Below are 7343 nucleotides of genomic sequence, written 5' to 3' on the forward strand. Positions count from 1 at the left end.
CATTAGTTGTGACGAATGATTGACATTGGCCAATCATTGGTTACAAACAAAGATTGGTATCCCGTAATCATTCGTGGGGGCCAATGATTTGCTTGTGCTTTAAACATTCTTTATTTATAATTTCTACTTATAAAATATTGAAGAAAATAATAAAAAAACTTTTTTTCCATAATACACAGACCTAAAAGTGGCACTCAAAACATTCCAATTCTTTGACTTTTATCCTTTTGAGTACTTGTGGAATACTCTGATTTAGCACAACATTTCAAAGGTTGAAATGAATGCCATTATTGGAACCTTTTCGTCTAAACCAAAGGGCCATGTCTGCTCATGATTGGGATTTGTCACTTCAATAAGCCTTTCCTCACCAAATGTTGGGGAAATCAAAAAATTCTGCGTGACTCTTGAAAGCTTGATAAGGATAGAGAAAAAATAAATAGCCTAGAAAGCTCCAAATCGTGATATTTTTAAAAAAGCAGTTTTGGGCAAAAATTTAAACATGGTTCTGTCCTTAGCTTTGTCCATCCATGGTCTTGGAAGTAGAAATAGACCCCCTTCATCATTTTATAAAAAACTTTATATTTTGTTCCTAATTAACTTGAGTAGAGTAATTTGATCATTCAAAATCTCATTTGGGTCTGGTCTTGAGTCTTGAGAGCCATTGCTGGAAGTAAAAGCATTTTGATCAAGGCTTGCAAAGAAAAAGTACACTCAACCTGTTTGGCAGATAAAGAAGAGATTAGTGCCATATTTGTGTTTTTCAATATGAAGTGTTGATCCTTTTCCTAGATTATCATCATTCACTCCCTAGGTTTTCATTATCCTCGACATTGAGACAGACTTCATCAACCACTAATGTATATCAACATCCATCTCCATCACCACTAGTGATGATAAATCCATATTTCTAGGCCACTCCACCGCTAATTGGCGCATATCTGTCTCCATCTATATCGCAATCAACAGAGGTATTGTACGCATCTGCTCCAATCTATTCATGCCCCCTACAACAACGATAAGTCCAAATTTAGGGTTTCAATGTCGTTGTTTTAATTCAGATTTAACCAAAAATATTTATGAAAATCTCCACTTCAATACTCTATAATTAATATAGGACAAGTAAGGGGTCTACCCACAGAGAGGCAGAAATTTATTTTCAAAGTTTTGCTCAAGCTTGGAATGAAGTTATGAGTTTAAAAGTCAGAAATGTTATTTCTGGGATTTTTATAGATTTTTAGTTAATTTATATAATTTTTCTATGATTTAAATTGAAGCAGAAATATAAACAAAAGACAATATTTTGCACTAATTTTCCAAATTTTAATTAACACCAGAAATCACAAATAAATAGTTTTAGAATTTTATGGAATTTAATTTACACCAAAAACCACTAGAAATATCAAAAACTAGAGTTATAGATTTTTTAAGAATTATGTTGATGCTAATCATTAGAGATTGATTATATTATTTTTAGGATTTCTTCCTGATTTTTTAAAAATATTTAAATGCAGAAAATAATTTTCTAAATTTTTTATTTTTACTATTTTTTATGATTTTTTATAATGTTTAAATGATATAAAATAGAAAATGTATCTGCGTCGGCGATCGCCAGCGACGGCGGCGGCGGACCGGATTGGCCGGCGGGCCTGATTTGGCTTCCCCTTGTAATCTTTAGCTTCTTTGTTTGTGGCCCCTCTCCCACAGACCTCTCTTTTGAAGGCTCACAACACCTTTGGCTCCTTTCAAGCTCCTTTTGAGAATTACTTATTTCTCAAAATTTTCCAACTCTTTAAGAATTACCATCTTCTCATTCATGTAAATTTCTGAACTTGTGAAACTATAAAATAATCATCTGTAATAAAATTTCTTGACTTTGAAGAAGTCAAGGAGTTTAGTAAAAAAGAACCATTATGTGAAAAGATGAGAATTTATAGCTGGTGCATAATTATTAAGTTAATTCAAGTGATAACATGATAAATTCTAAATTACTAATACCAAAAACATCTAATATGTATGGAAATATACATGAATTAATCATGTTATCAAACAACAAACACCCAACACTGCCAAGCCACTCACTAAGGCATTTCATTTAGTGTGGATTAGATCCGAAAATAAAATTCCACTAAAATTTCTGAAAATATATTTATGCTTTGAGTAAATTTGAGCAAAACTGAGGGATTAGTTATCATGATTTTAAAGATTTTTTGATTTTAAAGTTATTTCATTATGTGTGATTTAATTCCTAAAAAAACTACAGAAATCCTTTAAAAAACATTAATTTTAAAATTCATTACTAGAATTTAGCAAGTGACCTGATGAATCCTTGGATGAAGTGTGTGAGAAATTGAAGGAACTAACAGAAAAATGTCCGCACCATGGTATAGAAGAATGGGAGATCATCTAGACCTTTTATGGAGGGTAGGAGACCAAGATCAGAAGATGATTGATGTTTCTTGTGGAGTTACATTTATGCATATCTATTTAAATGAGGCTATTCATATTTTAGAGAACCTTGCAGTGAATGATGCTTATTATGCTGCCCTCAACCACCATGGTAAAAACAAAAAATCAAGAAAAGATGGAATGACCAAGGTAAGTGTTGTTGAACCTGATTTATGGATTGATCACCTAGTTAAAGAAGTTTCTGATTTAACTACACAATGAGATAAGATGATCATTCATATTCACCTCATCCATCCCAATTAGAGAAGTCATTATGCCATGATTGCCCTACTTCAAATTTAATTATTTTAATTTATCAAAAACAAAAAATATTTCATCTATCTGAAATCGTTTTGACTAGTTCAGAAATTTCTTTTTTTAAGTGTTGATACGTGAAAGTTGAATTATCAAATTTAAATTATCGGTTAGTTCTACCAGTCTTGCCTTAATTTACCCAATTATTGCCGTTATTTGACGCAATTCCTTACAATGGGTTAAATGGGCTTTAATAATGAACGCTTTGCATGTTTCAACCCTTCTTATGATCTGGGTCATGGCTTGCATTTCTTATTCTGGTCTAGGATGTGGCTTGGGGTTCTCTTTTCATCACATTTCTATAAAACCCACAATTTCACTCATGTAGGTCCTATGTATAAAATTAAACTTTAAGAAGATGTGATAAATGGCCACTTGATATTAATGAGTCAAGTCATGATAGTCTCATAAGTCAATAAATCACTTTAAAAAAGAGTTTTTGAAGTTAAATTGTAATCGCCCCGTTGTAATCTTAAATAGTGAATAACACAAGTATAAACCTAAAAATAAGTTATACATTTTGATAGATGGTGAACTGTTATAAATTTCAATCACATATAAATCATAGAACAATCAGTTATACCTTCCATTAGAGTTTAGACACCAACGTCTGAAGGACATGGAAGTCCTCCCTCTTGTTGGTTGGAAAAATCTTACAAAAATGAGAAAGTGAATCTACTTTTATCTACATATGGTGCTATGAAAAAGAAGGACCTCACAATTCTCTATGAATAGGTAGCCCTCAGATCTCTCAAGAAACAAACACTCTCAATGGGTTGATAATTGGTACATACTACCTCTATGATATTAGGGGATTAGATATATTTTTCTTCCACATTTGCAAACAATTTCAGATGGATGAGGATATATTGAGGTGGTGAGATTATAGTTAAATATGATATAGAAAGATAAAGAGAGAATAAAATGATGGATGGGTCAATAGAAAGGTGAAAGGTGAGATGAATGATGACATATGTACACAAAGGGGGGGGGGAATGTAAAAAGATTAGATAAGTAAAATGCTCTAAACAATTCTCACAAAAATACGGATGGTAAAGTGATAAATGCACATGATTCAGAATTCATGAAGGCATAATATACTTTAGTGACAAAACCCCATTTATATATTATTTTATTCTTTCTTCTTCATTTTGTTGATTTTGTTTCCAATTTTTTATTGGATTAAAAAAGATGCAGTTGAATTGGTAAAATAATCACAAAAGATGATATTCAGGAAGGACATAATGAAATCCATATAGAATTTCTCCTTCTAGTGCTGCTCATATGATGAAGATGGTTGCTCCCATAAGTATTTTGATGGCGACATTATGGATGGATAACGAGTGCTCTATAGAGAGAAAAGATTACTGAATTGACTTACATGTACTCATGGATGGGTTTTGTTCTCATATAAAGCTAGGGTTAACTGATTTCATGCTTTTAAAAATTTTAATTAGACCCACATCACCAAATACCCTTTGCGGATAGATAATAATTTTTTATAGAGCTGTTGGACCTATGATGCATGACAATTTTGGATGGTATGGATGAGACCGAACAGACTTCTATTCAGTCATTTGTCCACAACACTTAAGTTCGTCAATTTTGTCATCCGTCCGGACTTCGTCATCATCACAACTCCTTCATCAGTCCCGATCCGTCATTCGCCTATTATAGAAAATGGAACTGATGATGGATGAATGAATGACGAAGTGGACTGAGAAGGTGGATGGAGAGAGAGAAGTGATCGAGAGAGAGAGAGGGAGAACGAGAAGGAGAGGGAGCGATCAAGAGAGAGAGGGTGAGGGAGTGGGAGCGATTAAGAGAGAGAGAGGGAAAAGGAAACTATTCATTCTTGTTGGATCACTCTAGGGGAGTAAGTCAAAATAGAAAAAATCATATTGGGTTTAGGGATAATCAGGCTCAAACTGATGACTTCCACCACGTCAAGGTGACACTCTACCGCTGAGTTATCCCTTCTTGGCCCCTATTGAGATATAGAACTGACTAATCCTAAGTCAAAGGGTAGAGAAACTCAACGCCACTATTTCACTATTCCACTATTCCACTTGTAGCCGGGCCTTATTTTCTCCCAATCTCTATGGGCATGGAAAATGGAATTTATTCTACCTCTGATTTCTACGACTATTATTCCTCAATGCATTATGGTCACATTTTATTTCGTTTATTGGATGCGATTTCTCAAGGATCTCTCATAACAATTATTTGATGGCACTTTCATATCAGTTCCGTTGTTCGACCATATTATTCAACAAGGACCATAACAATGCAAATAATGTTTCTCTAAATCCCATTTAATATAAAATGAATTAAAACCCATTTCAGTAAAACCATGGTACTGTCTATCTGGCTGCCTTTTAAAGACTTCTTAGAAAAAAAATAAATAAGAGCAGATCTCAGTCCACACAAGGTTGTACCATTGTTGATGTAATTTAAGTTTTCTCCTAAGGATCAGATTTATTCATTTTATTGTACTGCACGTCTTGGATTCAGATGACTGGTCATGGCCATAAACGTATAAACCTACAGGTCTTACTGATGACTCTAAAATATGTCATCAAATAATCAAGTTCTCATGTTTAAATTCATTAAAATTATCTTGTGAATTCATGCTAAGTTCATGCATATGTATTGTTTTATGAAATCACTAACCCCACTTGATTCTTTGAATCAAGTGGAATATATTTAACGTTTTATGGCTAGTGAACATTCAGAAACAGGTTAAGAAGATCAAGGAAGAGAGGAGGATCAACAGAAGTGGGCAAAAATTCGAAGTGGAAAAATTACGAAAATGCCCCTGGGCATGACTTAAGAGAAAACCTATAAATACTCTCTTGAGAGAGGAGTTTAGGTGTTCAGAATTTTCTCTAAGGAAACTAGGGCTTGGAGAAGAGGATTTCTGCACCCTCCAGGAGCTGATGAGCTTTTGGAGTTGGAGAGGAAGAACAGACTAAAGATAGCTTGGATTGAAGAACCACGCCTCGCCGCAAGGACGTGACACCCGACGTGGGGAAATCACAAGCTTCAGCCCTGTAATCCCTCTCTTCTCAGACAATTTTGGTTGGGTTGGAAGAGTCACAAGATCTTCCAATGTTTCCCAACTGAGGATTGTTTCGTTTAGATTTGATTTCAGTTTAAACTTTGTTCCTTTGTTGTTCAAATCGTCTTCCCCAAATCTTCCAAAAGAACAGAACTCCTCCGCATCTCCACCACGCCGTGGCAGCAAAGCCGCCAGCGCCAGCCGCACAAGACGCAGCACGCAGCGCGCCAGTGCGCGGCGCAGACGCGCAGCGCGCGCAGCGCCAGCAGCAGCGCCAACACAGCGCGGCCGCGACAGCGTGCCGCGCGGCAGCGCGTGCAGCGCGCAGCAGCAGCTGCGCGCGCGCACAGCGTGCAGCACGCAGCCGCGCTGCAGCCGCGCGGCCGCGTGCAGCCGCGCAGCAGCGCAGCACAGCTGCGCACGGCGCACGCAGCGCGCGCGCGCCGCAGCACGCAGCAGCGCAGCACGCAGCAGCGCACTGCTGCGCACAGCCGCCGCGCAGCGCACGCAGCCGCGTGCAGCGCAGCGCCGCGCGCGCGCGGCCGCGCGCAGCACGCTGTTGCGTGCAGGCATTCCGTGCATAGGCGGCCGCGCGCTACATAGTCAGCGCAGGAGGCGCCAAGCGCAACACCTGCGCGCAGGTTGTCCTGCACGCAAGGTGTTGATCCTTGCCCCAAAGGGCAAAGGATCTGCTCTGAAGAAATTCTCTGTAGACGGCTTGATTAAGTTGCACTTTAACGCACTGAAAAGGAATTTCCTGCTGTTTTCTTTTGCTCCTGTGGATCGACCCTCACTACTTCTAACTTGTGAGGTTTATAAATTCGTTGAATAAGCTTAATCCTCACACATGTTACTGATAAATAACCAGTAAAAACACAGTAAAATTGAGCTTATCAACTGGCGCGCGCTGCGGGACACGGTATTACAGTAGAAAATTCTATTTTCTCTGAATCTACAGTTATCTCTCTAAACCTACAGTCATTTTGGTAAATCTACAGTCATTTTTGGGAATCTACTGTCATTTCTCTAAATCTACAGTCATTTTTGTTGATTTTTCTAGAGCTGCAGGACTTGACAATCCTCAGCTCATTGTTATTCTAACCGTTGCTGTAGATTTATGGTAGTAACACGCTCAAGAGCTGGTGAAAAGTCTGCAGAAAAGACATTAGAGACGCCACTCCGGATTCTCTGGTGACAGAACCAGAAATTCAGCAGAAATATGGATGAAGAGATGCACCAGCAGAATGAGAGGAGGAGGACTATGCTGGATAGGTCCACACCGTCGGGAAGCTTGCGTCAAACTGATGTAAATCTGAACATCGGTGACGGTATTTCCTTTCGATATGACAATGCATTAATTCATTCCTTACCTGAATTTAATGGACTGCCTGCTCAAAACCCATTAGAATTCCTTGATGATTTTCACATTAAGTGTTCATCTCAAAACGCGTTCCAGGATATCTACAGAAATTTTAAAATGAAATATTTTCCTCTAACCTTAAAAGATAAAGCATTTTCCTGG

Source organism: Wolffia australiana, chromosome 4 (genome assembly GCF_029677425.1).
Source record: "Wolffia australiana isolate 7733 chromosome 4, ASM2967742v1".
In the NCBI taxonomy this organism is placed as follows: Eukaryota; Viridiplantae; Streptophyta; class Magnoliopsida; order Alismatales; family Araceae; genus Wolffia; species Wolffia australiana.